At 33.1% G+C, this 15,811-nt stretch overlaps 1 protein-coding gene across 6 annotated transcripts in view; it reads left to right on the forward strand.

Moving 5' to 3' along the window:
• The window catches only part of ERBB4 (erb-b2 receptor tyrosine kinase 4), a 944,884-nt gene that overhangs the window by 73,988 nt on the left and 855,085 nt on the right, over nucleotides 1-15,811 (forward strand). The gene's annotated exons all lie outside the window — the stretch shown is intronic.

Here is a 15,811-nt window from a genome sequence, read left to right on the forward strand (position 1 = left end):
TTTCATTCCAAAGGTTGATATAAAAACACTAAATTTAATAAAAACGAAATACTCCTTTAAAGAAAGGCATGCTGAATTTTACTTTATAAAGCACTATTTGCTCAGGAGAAAAATATTTTCACTTGTGTTTCCATGCAGATAAGCAGCTAGGCGTGAGAGTCTGAAATTTAAGGGAAAGCCTGAGATAAAGGGAAAGCCTTAGGAATCATCAGGACATGGTTAATAACTAAAACCAAGAGAACACATGAAATCGCCTCAATCAGGGGTCCCACACCTGCTGCCTGTGGACTGATACCTGTCCATGGCCTGTTAGGAACCAGGCCACAGAGCAGGAGGTGAGCAGCCAGAGATCAAGCCACACCTCCTCTGTATTGCTCTAGCATCACTGCTCCATCTCAGATCATCAAGCATTATATTCTCATAGGTGCACCAGCCCTTGGTGCCAAAAAGGTTGGGGACCACTGACCTACAGAGAGGATGGAAAGACACATAATGGGTGCTTGAAGCAACACATCTGGGGAAACACAACTGGGTGGTGAAGAATAATCTCTGGAAAGTGATCAGAATGCAGGTGAGATGGGAAAAGAATGAGAAAATAGTGTCATGCAAACAAAATTTCTTACTTTTTCATGAATCGAAAAGGATAGGAGGTCCTCAATGTCAAGGACAGTAGCTAGATCCATGGTGTTATGATTTAACTGACAAATGAAGGAAGATCAAGAAGTTTTCATAACTCGGATAAGATTTAGCATGCTAAATTATTATTTCTTAGTGTCTTAATATTAACACTTTTCGTTCAGTTTTAAAAATATATGCCACATATTATTTTCCTAAAATGAGTTCCGAGATGATGATCAAACGTCATTTTTTCCTGATGTTTTATATTACCCAAAAAAAGGAGAAAAAGAAAAACTTAGAAAATTCTGGAATCAAAACAAGTCTTAACAACAATGGAGTCCAACCACTTCACTTCGTTGATGTGGAAACAGACCTAGAGAGCAAAAATGACTTACAAAGTTTACACAGTGTGTTAATTACATTGTTCCTGTTTGCTGACCTGGTCCAGCAGCCACTCCTGGAAGAAATACAAAGTTGATACTTTGTGGTGATATCTTCTAGAAGTTAAAAGTTTTAATTAATGAGCAGTTTTCAATAATAGTCTCATAGGGAATCATTAAGCTATTTTAGAAACAGAAAAACATATTTTTTATTGCAGAAACAATTTTTACCTTCCTACAGGAGTTCAAAATTCAAAAGGTTTTATTTTATAAAAATAAGTGTGGTTTATGCGTAAATATTCTTTGAAATATATCAGGGGAGGGACACTGAGATATTAACCAGCTTTTCAAATTGGTGTTTTCATGCTAAGCAGTCATTGAATCTTTCAGTTTGACAGCATATTTTAGGTTGTATGAAAGAAAAATCATCTTAAATTAGTCTGTCTTCTCAGTGAAAAGGAAGACAAATTGTCATCTTCACCACAGTAAGTTATGGAAGTTAAGAAGTGCAGTATTGTATCCGCTGATGTATAGAAGCTTTGAGATTCTGTGATTCACCCAGTGATTTTGAAGAGAAGGAAGAAAATACTTGCTTTGTCTCTGTGTCAAAGGTGTCTGAAAGATTGACAAAATTAGGTTTAACTATCCTAAACACGAATAAAGTTCACAAGACCTTTCACATTCTCATTCCTTGATTTCTTTCTACAGCACTTAAATATATTTCTCCGACACAATAATCATACAGAAACATTAAAAAGCATACTTTATTATCTAAAGAGGTGACAAATGACTTACCACAAATCTCAAAAAAATCAAAAAAAACAATATGCTAATATCAAAGTTTGGTGGCTATCAATGAAATAAATATAAAATAAGAATCTCATTAAAACAAACAAATACAACACACTGACCCTAACAAGTAGGACCATAGTCATGTTATCTGCTTTTGGAAACTGTCTTGCTTACTCTATAATAAGTACAATTAGTAGATACAACCCTCTGTGCATTTAAAACATCTCACAATTATCAAAGGCCGAAGTTCAACTTTTATCTTCTATTATAGTCCTTTGCACATCTCTTATTGTCCCACAGACTCCAAATGGGAAATTTGCATAGGTCCTTATTTTAAGAGTAGACTTTCATGGTTAGGGTCCATATGAGGATGAGGTGAAGGGAAGATAGAAGTACTAATAGCTATAGAATTATATGCTTGATACTTTATATCATCATATAACATTTTGTGCAGTTACGTAATTCTTATACAATGACATAGGTAGGTAAATATTGTTCTTCTCTTATGGCTGAAAATATGTAGCTGTGATTAGTTAAATTATTTGCCCCAAGTTGCACAGCTAGAAAATGTCAGAGCAAGAATTTGAACATAGTGATATCTCATTCTAGAATCTGAGTTTGTTCCAATTAAGTAAATTAAATGTAGTGGAGAAACAAAATTTTCTATTACAATTTTGTAGTTTTGACAACCAAGTTATCTTTTATATTTTCTTCAATGCAAAGAGTTGTGATTTTTCCTGAAATATTTAGGTTTTAAAACACAATTTTTAATTTTTATCAAGATTGTTTTACTATTTCTAGTATGTAGACATTTTACTGAAAGAAATTTATTATTCAAATATTTTTAAATAGTAAGTTTATATTATAAGGTGAAGTTTCAAATGTTGATTCTAAACTTTATCATATGCACTGGTATATATATATATACATATTAAAATTTATATGTAAATATATAAATTTGAATGTGTTAAAATAACATTCTAACTGGTCTCTCCTATTAGATATTTCCCCAGTAACATCCTCCCATATGTTACCAGATGCTCTGAGCTATTGTTAAATTTCACTGTTATAAATTGGTCAGGAAAACTAAATTTAGTCTCTTTCTTGTTCATATTTCCTTACATATTTGGATGTATATGGTGGATTGTAAAACATTTGTAATTTTGAAACTAAAAATTACAGACACAAATATGTTTCCTCTTTTCCTCTTTCAAGGTTCATCAAAAAAACTTAGTTTATTGTTACATGTTTTAAACTTTTGAGTTTAAAAGACATTATTCTTTAATCTTTTCATAAGACTCTCACATTATCCCAAGTCTTAAGGTCTCTCTGGAGGTTGTGAAGTGTATGTGTGAGTAAAATGTGCAAGGTCATTAAGCTTGCATGACTTAAAGAACCTTGGTAAATTATTCCCTCCCATCATCCTCCCCCTTCATTCCACACATAACTTTCTGCCCTACTCATGACATCGTTCCCCACCCCTATCCATTTATTTTCCACAACAAAAAGAATGATAGTTAACTGCCCTTGATAAATATCTGAAAAAGAACTGGACACTCACAGTCCATGCAATGTATGTAAGAGGTGCCTCAGACAATCATTCTCTTGTTCTGTTCTATTGTGCTTCATGCTTTCTCTTGTGATGCAACCTTCATTTCAACCCATTCTCCCCTCACATGTAAATCCAGCAGGCTTTGTAGATATGAATAGCTGTGCCCTGTAGCAACTAGACAGAAATGAAAGGAATGTATGCTTAAGTCTGAAGTATAGTATTTTACTGCACTTTTGAAGTTCAGCTGTACCTAAATGTTGGAAAATGTTGGGACATTGCTTCAGGTGCTGGAGTTAATGATTTTTAGTGATATTTCTTAAATATGTGTTCTCTAGTTTTGCTTTAACTTTGTATAGCACAATTGGGCTGTTAAAAATATAACTATTGGAGATAAGCTGGGTGCATGTTAATTTTAATACTAGGTTAAAATATAATGAACTAATAAAAGGAAAAAAAGAGCTATATTTTAATCCCTAGTATACTGATTCCTATGTCTTTGTTTGTTTGTTTGTTTTATATTACGTCAAAAAATGTGACAGTGGGTAATATTAGTACTAGGCCATGTTTATATCAATTCAGTCAATTCCATTGAGGTATATTTTAAATTACTTAACGCTATTTGATATCAAAGAGTCTAACCAAGTAGTTGATGATATTTTTCAACATGAGACACAGAGATACTTTCTTATACTTTTGTAAACACATTTCACATATAAACTTAAAAAAATATGTTCTCCAACATCACCACAGAAAATTAGTGATTTATTCATGTATAAAATATTTATTATTGTCTTCAACAACTGTATTAATATATTTTATTCATGGCTTTCTCAATAACTGGGCTATGAAAAAAAAAAGCCCGACTCCTCTAATTCTTTTTTTATTTAAAATATTCTTCATTCTCAACTTTCTACTGCAATTTAGAGTACCTGATTTCGCTCCAATAATATTTGTTGATAGAGTCACAAATTTAATATATTAAGATCCAATAGTTTTATTGAATCTTAATGCTTAACATAATGTAGCCATGGGCTATAGGGAGACTACCATGCATTTACATTTTTCACTCATATTTTAAATATGAATATTAAGTGTCACACTATGTAATATTAAATAATTAACTCAATCTGGCTTTCTACTAAGCTGTAGGGAAACAGGCCTCAGTGGAGTGACATTTCCTCAGCATTTGAAAGTGTTTTATGATGTTCAGAGTATTTAGTATCACATGGGAAAGAGCATATTTTCAACCTCTGTTGGTTAGAATTAAATACATGAGGACCAGGCAGTAACTACGATTTCCCCTCAGTTGATTTCCTTAACATATAAAGGATAGGCTTGTTTATTAAGAAATAGTTTGTATTATATGAATGATGTACAGACAGTATATTACATCATGCATAACAACATTTTCTCTTTTTAAAATGTGTTTCTTAAGAATTTCTGGATAGAATTATAGCAGGAATGTAATGTTATGTGTGTAAAGGAATGTCCTATATCTTACTGATTGTTTGGAAAGAGTGTTTACTTTCTATGTCATTTCTTTACATTTCAGCTGAATGATTATAAAATGAGGAATTCATAATTTAGAAAAAAGGAGAGCAGTCCATATTTTTTAAAATGGAAGAATGAAACTGTGAGATTGATCTTTATCTGAAAAATTAGAAGTGGTCATTTTCATTAAATAGATACGGTTTTCTGGAGAAGTGGTAATCTCTATGGAAATTGACATAATTAAGTTAAAATTACTAAATAGATAAAGTCAAGGTAACTAAGACTGCGATTAGTTTTATTCTTAAAGGAAATAATATCAATTATTTATATTCTTATTATTCACTTCCTCTTCTAAATTGCCCTGTTTTTCATGTATTTTCATTCATTAATGTTATCCAACAGAAAGTGTTCATCCACCAGGTGCTAGCAGAGCCAAACACTAAATACCAAGAATTGCAGTGAAGAAAGAGAATGCTGCCATTCACAATAACAGGAAGCGAGCGCTCAAAAGCCCAAACTCTCCTGTTGCCTGTAGGTTATAGATTATATAACATAAAATCAGAAGACACCGTATGTTAGGGGTTTTGGGGTAGTGCTGGGAGCCGATTGGTCAGAGGTGAGGTAAAGATAATAAATCATTTCTTCATGTCTTGAGGACAGTTCTGAGGTCTGTTCCCGTGTCCCTCTGTCTGATTTCATGGAAAGTAGCTAGGGGGGTCATTCCACCTTAGGGCTCAGGAGCTGAAACATAACTTAGGTCAAGATGTTATCTTTAGCCTGCCAGGGCTATAGAACGTGTGACCATTAGTCAGGTCTGGGCTACTGTCTTCTGCCGCCTTGGGGTTGCCAATTATCCAGGGAAAAGGCTAGGTCTCTGAGGACTGTACGTATAGAGAGATAATTTTTAGGGTTAAGATTTTAAGTTTCATTAAATCAAAGTCATAAGGACCTTTGATTTTATTAACAGTCTTTTCATGTAGCAGTTAGGGAAAAACAGGAAGAGAAAAACAAATGTATAGGTTTGATTTGATGAAGGAAGTAGTCAGTTAAATCGCCATGTATACAAAGCAAATATTCATATGTTATGAGTTCCAAGATGTCTATCTTGTCTTCTTTTTTTTCTTGGTAACAACTTCCTGAATTAGTACTGTCAGCTATGTTCTTTTTAGGCAGTGAGTCAGATGCTTTACGAGACATATTGGTTGTACACTAATATGGCTTCACTGCCTAAAAACATTGTTCTTGATGCCATAACAAATTATCACCCTTCATGGCTTACAATAACACAAGTTTATTATCATAGAATTCTATAAGTCAGGAGTCTAAAATGGGTTTTACTCGGCTAAAATTGAGGAGGTGTCAACAGCAATACATTCCTTCGGGAGGCCCTTTAGAGGACTCTATTTGCTCTTTTCCAGGTTCTTCTACATTCGCCTACACTCCCCAGCTATGGCCCTTATCCAGCAATCTCATCCAGCAATGCTTCCTCCTCACATCTTTAACTCTGAGCTTTGTGCTCCTCTTTTTCCCTTATAAGTATCCTTTTGATCACATTGGGCTCACCCAGATAATTCATTATAATCTCCCATCTCAAGCACCTCATTTTTATCATATCTGCAAAATCTCTTTCACCATATATATTTAATAGATTCACACATCCCAGGGACGAGGGCATGAACATCTCTAGGAGTCATTATTCTGCCTACCAGAAAGACTTTGATGCAGCCTGACTCTCACCACTGTTACAGTTTAGATCATTATTACCATTGCTCTCCTGACTTCTGTTGGCTTTGAAATCAAACCCTAGGATGGCAGTTCCCAGATTCATGAGACACGCGCTACTACATCATGATCACCTCTGAAGTAAATCCCAAATTATTTGTAACCAGGAATATTTAAGTGCTAATCGTTTGTGATTTACTTCTTTTCAGGTAAATTAAGAGTATAAGCAAGGCTATTCCCATAACTTATTCTTATTCTGCTAATGATTTTTTGAATGGGAGAAAAATAGGTGGATAATATAGTCATATCCCAAATCTACAATAACTGTCTATTATGAATATTTTAAATTACTAGCTATAATTATAAATCATTATAATTACAAAATTTATGATAGGGGGAGATTGTCCATCCAGTCCTTATACCTGTATGAGAGAATATTTTATACGTGTGAATATACTTTTTCATGTTGGTCATGGATCAGTGGACAGAATTTGACACCTTCTGCTCTTGAGGGCCAAAAGTTAATACAGTATGAATAGTACAACAGTTAATGCACTGTGAAGAGAGTCTGTAAAAAGGCTCAAGTAAATAATCATCAAAAGGTAAATAATGAAAATTATAATTAAAATGAAAACAATAATAAAAACAATATGAAATACATTGAATCTAGTTTGGAAAATACATCATAGTAAGTGTGACTTGGGTTGATATTTATCATTATTATCTCATTAGGGGAAAGCTATATATAATTAAATAAAGCCTTCATCCTCTTAACAAAAATGCACATTTGACTTAATTAGCTTTTCCTTTCAAAAATTTTACTTATAAAAATTGTGTTATTTTTTTTTTTATCACAAATTACCAAAAGAGAATTGTGTCTGATATATTTTGTATGTCTTCTCACCATCAAAATTTCATCAGTTATCAGTAATATTTATCATTGGCAGTAAAATAATTCTGCTAATGACACTTTAGCTGGTTAATATGCAGCTGATTTCATAACAAGCTGGAAATACATTTTTAAAATATAAGAAATTGGTCAGTAAACCTCTCATGGTAATACATAGTGGTGACACTTTGTGCTATTTAGTAATGAAAAAGATATAAGCACTAGAAAAATAAATTTTGGCATCTTAATGAGCTAGGGAAAAATGAGAGAAGCCACAGTTTCTTTTTAAAAGGAAAAACACAGAAATATGAGAACTTCGACTGAATAGAAATATAAAAAGATAAATGACTTCATATGCATTAGGCAGGAAGGAAAGATTGAGGCAATGAGGCTAAACATAAGAGGAAAAGTGAATGTAACCTCCCTGACCACGTGCTACAAAACCCAAACACAAAGAGAATCTGGGAGTACCAGAAGCTATAAAATCTTGAGCAAAGAGCTTAATAGCAATTAAAATAATGACAAAATTCTGGGGTGGATAAACAGAGTAGCACATGTTACAAAGGAAAATATGCTAGTATCATGTAGGAGATTATTTAGTAACTGCTTTCAAATAATTGTACCATATACACAGATTTCTTGGGTTTTAAGCTCATTATTTTGGCTCCCTGGTTTCTCCTAGGATGCAGTATAGAATCTCCATGCTTGGTGTTTATGTACAAATAGAAGCTGCTTTTTCTTTCTTTCATTATTTCTTCCTATGAAAGTTAATACTTTTTGTATGTTGCATGGAAGAGGCAGAAACAGCTACACGCCTACTATGATACAATGCACTGAGAATCAACTGAAGGAAGATTATACACATGGCTGGATACACTATATTCACATGCACTTTTGCCTCACAGATAAAAAATGGTGGTATTCTGTAACATCTTGTGTAATTAGCAAGTGTGGGATCAAAATAAGTCTTTTTAACAGTTTTTAAGAAATAATTGGATTTTCTTAATTGTATTGGCAATTATTTGGAATCTGTTCTGATACTGAGTTTATGGGCTTATCTCTTCCAGTTTTCTCCCTTAGAAGTCAACTCTGTTAGGTACACAAAACAGCAGGAACGAAGTTTTAGACTTGAAATATGAATGAATGTAAATCATTGTCATTTACTTATATATTTATTTATTTATTTAATTAATTAATTTATTGTGTGCAAGTAGACCTTAAAAGTGTGACTGCACTTCTAAGACATGATAATATTGTCTTAGAGATCCTGGTAGAGGAGCCATATTTTAATTGAGCCTTCTCATTACAGAAATTTTTTAATAGTTCAGTTGCCAGTACCTCTTAAGGCACTGAATTTGAGTCCAAAACAAAGCAGTTTAACCCCAGATTCTATATGATATTGAAATCTGCTTCATGACAAATAGTAGTGTGATTCCATTCAATTCAGTTCAATTCCGTAACCATTCACGAAGCACTTAATATTTCTATGAAATCTCAGGTATGCATATGAAAATAATTAAGACACAGTATAAGATTTGAAGCATTTGGAAACCCAATATGGAAGAAAGCAATGTCTGCAACTAGTAAACATTTTAAAATGCATATACACCTTGAATAGATTTAAACTTCTTTTATGAAGAGTTAAATTTTTAATGATCTATGTAAGTAACAGATAATTAACTTTCGCTCTTCACTACTGGAAAGCTCATTAAATTATTTATACATTTTCTTCCTACTTTTATAACTCTTAATAGTGCTTAATATGTTTGTTTCTTCTTTTTAAAAATTAAATATATACAGACGAAAGGCAAATGTTCAGGATGGACATTGTTACTTTTAGGGAAACCCAAAAAATGATGTTTATGGAGAACATTTTCCTTGATGTGAAGAATAACAAGTAATAAAAGACAGAGGGACATCTTGAAAATATTTCTGGGAAAATGTAATAATTAGTCTTTGTTAGCTTAATAAGACATAGTTTTTTTAAGTGAAAAAGATTAAGTCTTTAGAGGAGCACTTAGTGGAATTAGCTAGCAACCCTACATGGGACGTATTACTTTACCTTTTGGAAATTTGGTGCCAATTAGTTTTTTTTTCTTTTGTATTGACTTCCTGATAAAATAATGGATCAAGCTCTTTCCTCCTGTTAATTCCCAACTGACATTTTTCAAATATGTTAAAAAGAGACATGTAGGTTAGATGTTATTTACCAGTTCCATTCAATATTTACACTTAATGGTTTACCTGACTTTAAACCATTTTTATTCCAATGGCAAAATTACAATATTTTAGAGATACTAATGGAGTACATGGAGCCTAAATCTGCTGAACTTTGATTTTTCTTTAAAATGAAGGGTAAGCTAAGTTTTCACCTACCCTGTCTACTTTAGGACATCTTCTTCTCTTTGGAAGAGTTTGATACAGTGTTGTCATTGTATTTTTGTTAAACATGGCCCTCATGGATTTTCTTTGATTTTCCTTTATTTGAGTTGTGAACTTATCACATCCTACAGAGCACCAGATGTACCAGTCCTAATTAATTACCTCTCTGAGAGCATCTTATTCTAGTACATCTCCCCACCCCTAATTTACCTGCTGTTATACTTTTCTTTTTGTCCTTCAAATGTGAAATAAATTTATTCTATATAAATATCTCAGGGCTTTCCACTTGTATTTATCGTTATCGTTGTTGTTCTTGAATACTTTTCATGTCTTAGATGGCTACCTGAATCTCATTAGAATAAACTCTATTGTCACTCCCTCAAGAAGGCCTTTCCTGATTATTGTTATTAAACCTCAAACTTTCTTCTTCCATTCCCACCAGAGGCACTCTATCACATTATTCTATTTTCTTCACAGTGACCAATATTGTATAAAGTTTATGCCTTCGGAATAAAGCATTTTAACACCGGAGAACAGTTTTAATTAAAGAATTGGAGCTATAGTAGCAAGAATTCATACCGGAGTGATCTAAATGAGGTATTTTGAAGGGAAGGAAGGCACATCTTAGATCCACAAATACCTTATAGATATTGGATGTTAGACACATATCTAAATCACAGCGGAATATGTAATTAATAGTTCTCGAAAAAAATCAAGCAGTTTGATTGAATTAATGGAAAACTGGAAAGTAGAGCTAGAAACACCTTTTTATAGCAAATTTAGAAGTGAGGCAGAATATTTAATTTTGAATGTGGGTGAGCTAGGAATGAAAGATGTGTTTCTAGCATCATCACTACTAGCAGGGTAATCTTAAGGAGTCTTTTACCTATTCTGGCTTCATTTTGCTCTTCTTACAATTAAGCCTCCTATCTCAGCAAGAACTTGCATAAGATATCTCAGGTGTGCTACACTAAATTATGGTTATGCCAACACTTTTTTTTTTTTTTGGTATTTTTTTGGCCTTTTATTTTGGTATAATTATAAATTCACTTGTTTCTTTTCTTTTTAAAAAATTATTTTATTATCAGTTTCAAGTATACAGTACATTGGTTGGACTATTTTTAAAGCAGTAGAAAAGCATGTGGCCAAACTGCATCCAGGGAAAGCAGGCTGTGGTGTAACCATTCTCTCTCTCATAAGCAAAAGTACATGGAACAAAGGGCAGGATTTTTTTTGTCCTCCATACAAAAAAAAAGTTTCAAGGAGAACAATTTATATTCATGACATCATTACTTTTGAAATGTCTTTTAATAAAGAAATTTTTGGCACAATATCTAAATGTAATATTTTATAGCCATATATATCTATATATAGAGAAAATATATATAGAAAATGTATGCAATATGTAATGCAAAAAGTAAAACATAAAAGTTATGTACATTATGGTAAAATTGTGTATATATGTGTGGATGTATATGTATCATAAAGACTGAGGGAAAGAATATCTAAGTTAATGTTGAAATTATAGGTGATTATTATAAAATTCTTTCATTTATATTTTCTGGGGGGCCTATAGACCTTCTAGCCTTGGCAAGACATCATTCTTTGACAGAACGACTAATAGGATGGGGAATAGAGAGGCAAGCGACCAGAATCAAGAATCCTGTGTAAGCAAGATGTTAAATTTAATTCATGTCTTTGGGCTTTCTTGCAACCATGTCATAATTAATTTTCCTAAAAACTTTACCAGTTTTGCTAGTCAATATTAATTAGGAAATACTGCTTATTTTGATAGCTTGAGATATAGAAACATAATTTACTAATTACATATTTATGTATTTATTTATTCATAATTATTTGTTCAACAAACATTTATAAAGTACCTATATTATATTACACACTATGCTTGCTAATTGTTGGAGATATTAAAAATATCATTATCCTTTATTTTCTAGGAGCCTACAGTGGAAAGGAAATCATCAATAATATTTGTTTATCACCCATTTTGCCCGTTGCTTTTTATATAACATCTTATGACAACACAATGATTATGGTATTTTTCTCCTATATTTATGGGTCTGAAAATAGCAGAAAATGGTTATTAACTTACCAGAGTGTACATAACAAAGTAATAGAGTTAGGGTAGAATCTAAGTCTGGCTCCAAAAAACATGTTTTTCTTCTCATTATACAATGCTGCATCACATCTCTCCTTATAGACATAAAAATGCATTACATTTAACTGGTGGATGTTATCCGAATTGTAAACTCTATTCTAAAAGAAAGTACGTAGTCACTTTAAGGTCAGCCTCATAGACATAAAACTCGAAAGAAGTGCAAATAGATACTCATGGAATAATATGCACTACAGTGCTAAATTTAAGCCTAGAATGTTATGTAATCAGAACTAGTGAATGGATTGGTTTGCTAATGAACTAGGGAGGGACGGTGATGAAATATCAGGCTGGCTGACTTCCTGGAGGAGGTGGTATTTTAGGTAAATTTTAAAGGGTAAATACAACAATCAAATGAAGAGGAGGAGGTGTTCCAGTTAGGGGAAACCACAGAAGAAAAGGCATGGAGGGGAAAAAAATAGAATGATACGGGCAAGATATTACACACGATCTGGTGTTTCTTAGACCTATGGAGCAAGGAAGAAGTTGGCTAGAGAATCAGGTTTAGGAGGCAACACTAACTAGATTATGGGGTGAGGGACTTGCTTATGTGTCCTACAAAGGCATTTAAAGATTATTGTGTAGTGTAGATGGTGCAGATGATAGGGAATACTTTAGGAGGAAGGGTCATAGTCAGAACCAAAAGAATGAGTTTCTCATAAAAAATTACTTTGACCAACCGTTCTAGTTTTCTTAAATATCAGAACTTAAAGTTTATGAGGAGCACAGGTTAACAGGTTTGTTACCTCCAAAGCCTCCTTTTTATAATGTAAAAGAAAGCAGGATACTAGTTATGATAGATCTTAACTTAAAAATTGCTACATATGCCACCATATAGTTTTACTACCAAGTTCATGTCCCAGCTAAGAACATTACTTTTGATCTGAAATCCTCAAACTTGAAAGCAGGGGAAGTTATGAGAAATGCCTATGTCTCAGGGAGACTCATGGAGCTGGAATAATTTCTAGCACACTGCTGTGTTTAGTATTCTCTTTATATTCTCCAGGCCAAACTGGTTTAGGAATAGTTGTAGATGGGGCAAATGAGGATAAACACCACCACGGGTGGGTACCATGCAAATCATTTTTCTGCCCTTTGGTCAGATTCTGTGGTTCTCCTTATTGTTAACACTTCATGTTACCCTGAGATCATACAATTTGCTTCACAAGCAGCCTCTGGTTTTTACAGGGACCCGGGCTCTTCAGCATTTACTCTAACGCTTGAACCTGTGATCTCTGGTTTACCTGACCTCCAGCCCACTCTTGCCTTTGGCGTGTTCTGCCTAAATCTGTTCTTTGCCTTCTGTCATTAATAATGAGGCATTCAGATCTATTTCAAGTCTTAATATGTCAAAAGTCTCTTGTTTGAGAAAGGTTCGGCCATTCCAGTACGTCTTTGCTACTTTAAGGTACAGGTTTGTCGCTGGCATCTGATTGCGTCATCCTTAACTTTTGTCCTTACCTGAGCTAAGTAAAGATAGAACTCACTTGTATATGTTCTTTTTTCTCTCAGAAAAAGCAAAAAATATGCTGTAAAACTTGATGTTTAAAACTTGAAAAGACTATCAAGAAACTGAGGCCCAGAGAGAAGAAATGTAGTCTCTGAGAGGTTTACACAAGATCACATAGCTACTGAGTAGCTATTTCTTTTCATCATTCTTTTTTTTTCTCTTGAGAGTATTATTGCATTTATCCTGGAGATAGAATCACCTATCAACGTAAGCTGGCTGAGTCTTTTAATTACTTTAATATATTTTCTTATCATATTTGGTGGATGTCAGCTATGGCTCCTTGGAGAAGATGTGACTTTCTAAATTTTCTTTTATTTGTAGGATGCTATATTTACTTCTTTGAAAATATGATTTATAACTGATATAAAATTTGAATTTCTAAATGAATTGATTTAGTTGGTTTTCAGGGTCTTAGTGGTTGCTTTTTCTGAGTTTGTTTGTTTGTTCAATTTTACCACAGCCTGTTTATACTGCCACCAGTGTTTACTAAAAACCATTTTTAGATTACATGCACTAATTTTATTAATTTCTGGTGTCCTCTTTATATACAATGATTGGCAGATTTTAATGGCACATCCTCTCCCTGTATTTATGATTATAATTATTTGTCTTGGGACAGGTACTGAGTTCCCTATCCATTGATTAAGATTCTCAATAGAGAATCATTTCTAGGCTCTGACATATCTGGGCACTTTCTAGAATATACCAAAGGAGGATTATTTATTTTCCTTTTCAAACCACTGTCTTTAAATGTAAATTTATAAGTGTTAAAGTAATGTAGCTAGTATTAACATATGTTAGGAGCAGGAACTTTGGGGTTAGAGAGCCATGGGATCAAATCCTACCTCTGGAGCTTGGGTCAGATATAATTTTAAGACTGCTTTTGTATCTAAATAATATTAACATCTATCTAAGGGGTTGATATGAGTAAATTAGGATATGTATGAAGATATTTTGTCTACAACCTGGCATTTTTTATTTTCTTAGTAAACACTAGTTTTTATCATTAGCTTTATGCATGTTTTTATTTCTACAAGTATAAATTCCCTGTAATTATGTTATTTATTTATTACATTTTGCGATAATAGGAATATTATAAAGAATTTATTTTTGTTGTTTTCTGGATTCATTGGATGGTGGTCTTTTGATATCACCAATTTAGAACTTCAAATAAGCGAGTGCCTACATCACAAAATGTTCCTTTCTACATACATGTTGGCCATGATTTTAAAAGAAAACAAAACTGGAGATTCTGGGTCTGTGGTGGTAATGGGCCTAAGGGAGATTTTACCTGTGGATTAGGTGGAATCGTAGGAGATAGTAACTGAAAATGAGAGGACGATAAGAGGAACAATTACACTATCTCGTTCATAATTTCCTTTGGTCATCACTTGAATGGGATGTGTATCTACTCTTAAAACTAGCTGTGACACTGGCACAAGAGAAAGATTCAGGATTCCCTTTGAAAGGTGGACATTTACTAAGGTGAATATCTTTAAATGTGTATGTATATGAGTTAGGTCTTGTGACTGCATTGATTCCAAGTTGTGGTAAAAAATAGTATGGTTATTTTTTTCCACATCCTTTTCACCCATACCCCTAAGGCTCATAAGAGTCTGTGTCAGAAAAACTTTATTGTCTCTTTTAAGCCCTATATAGATGTTCTAAATATAGAATGTTTCAAATATATAATACAAGGAAAAATAAGAATTCTAGCACTTTTTCTTAATCCCCAGTGTTCTGAAGTATGAAAAAAACTTGTCATTCCCATAAGCATCATCTAGGTACTTCAGGGACAGAAGTTGGACCATGACACTGTCTTTCTAGCACTTCTTAAATGCAAAGACTTGCTGGCCATGTGAAATCATATTTCTATTCATGCAGTCATGAGATTTTGGAATTCATTATAACAGCTCTGATTTACCTGTCAATGATCTTTGGAACTCCAGAGGGCGCGATTCAGGTTATAAGACTGTGAATACACACCATGAAATTCCATTGTGGATTGGTTGTTCTCTTGCTGACTACTAAGGAGTAAAATGATTTTAACAAGCCTTTTTAAATCATGAGCAGGAACTGGAACATAAAGCTACATAATTGAGTCACCTTGCTTAATTTCACTTTGTGCTTATTAGTTTCCTGAGAGGTAGTTTAACAGCCGAAGAGAGAAAAAAATAATTCTCAAATTTCAAGTATCTCCTTACACACACAATACAATATATACATGCCTTGCTGTTGAATTGTACACCTAAAAATTATTGGATTTCATTAACCAATGTCACCATAATAATAATAAAAAAAA

This window comes from Rousettus aegyptiacus, unplaced genomic scaffold, assembly GCF_014176215.1.
Source record: "Rousettus aegyptiacus isolate mRouAeg1 unplaced genomic scaffold, mRouAeg1.p scaffold_m13_p_2, whole genome shotgun sequence".
In the NCBI taxonomy this organism is placed as follows: Eukaryota; Metazoa; Chordata; class Mammalia; order Chiroptera; family Pteropodidae; genus Rousettus; species Rousettus aegyptiacus.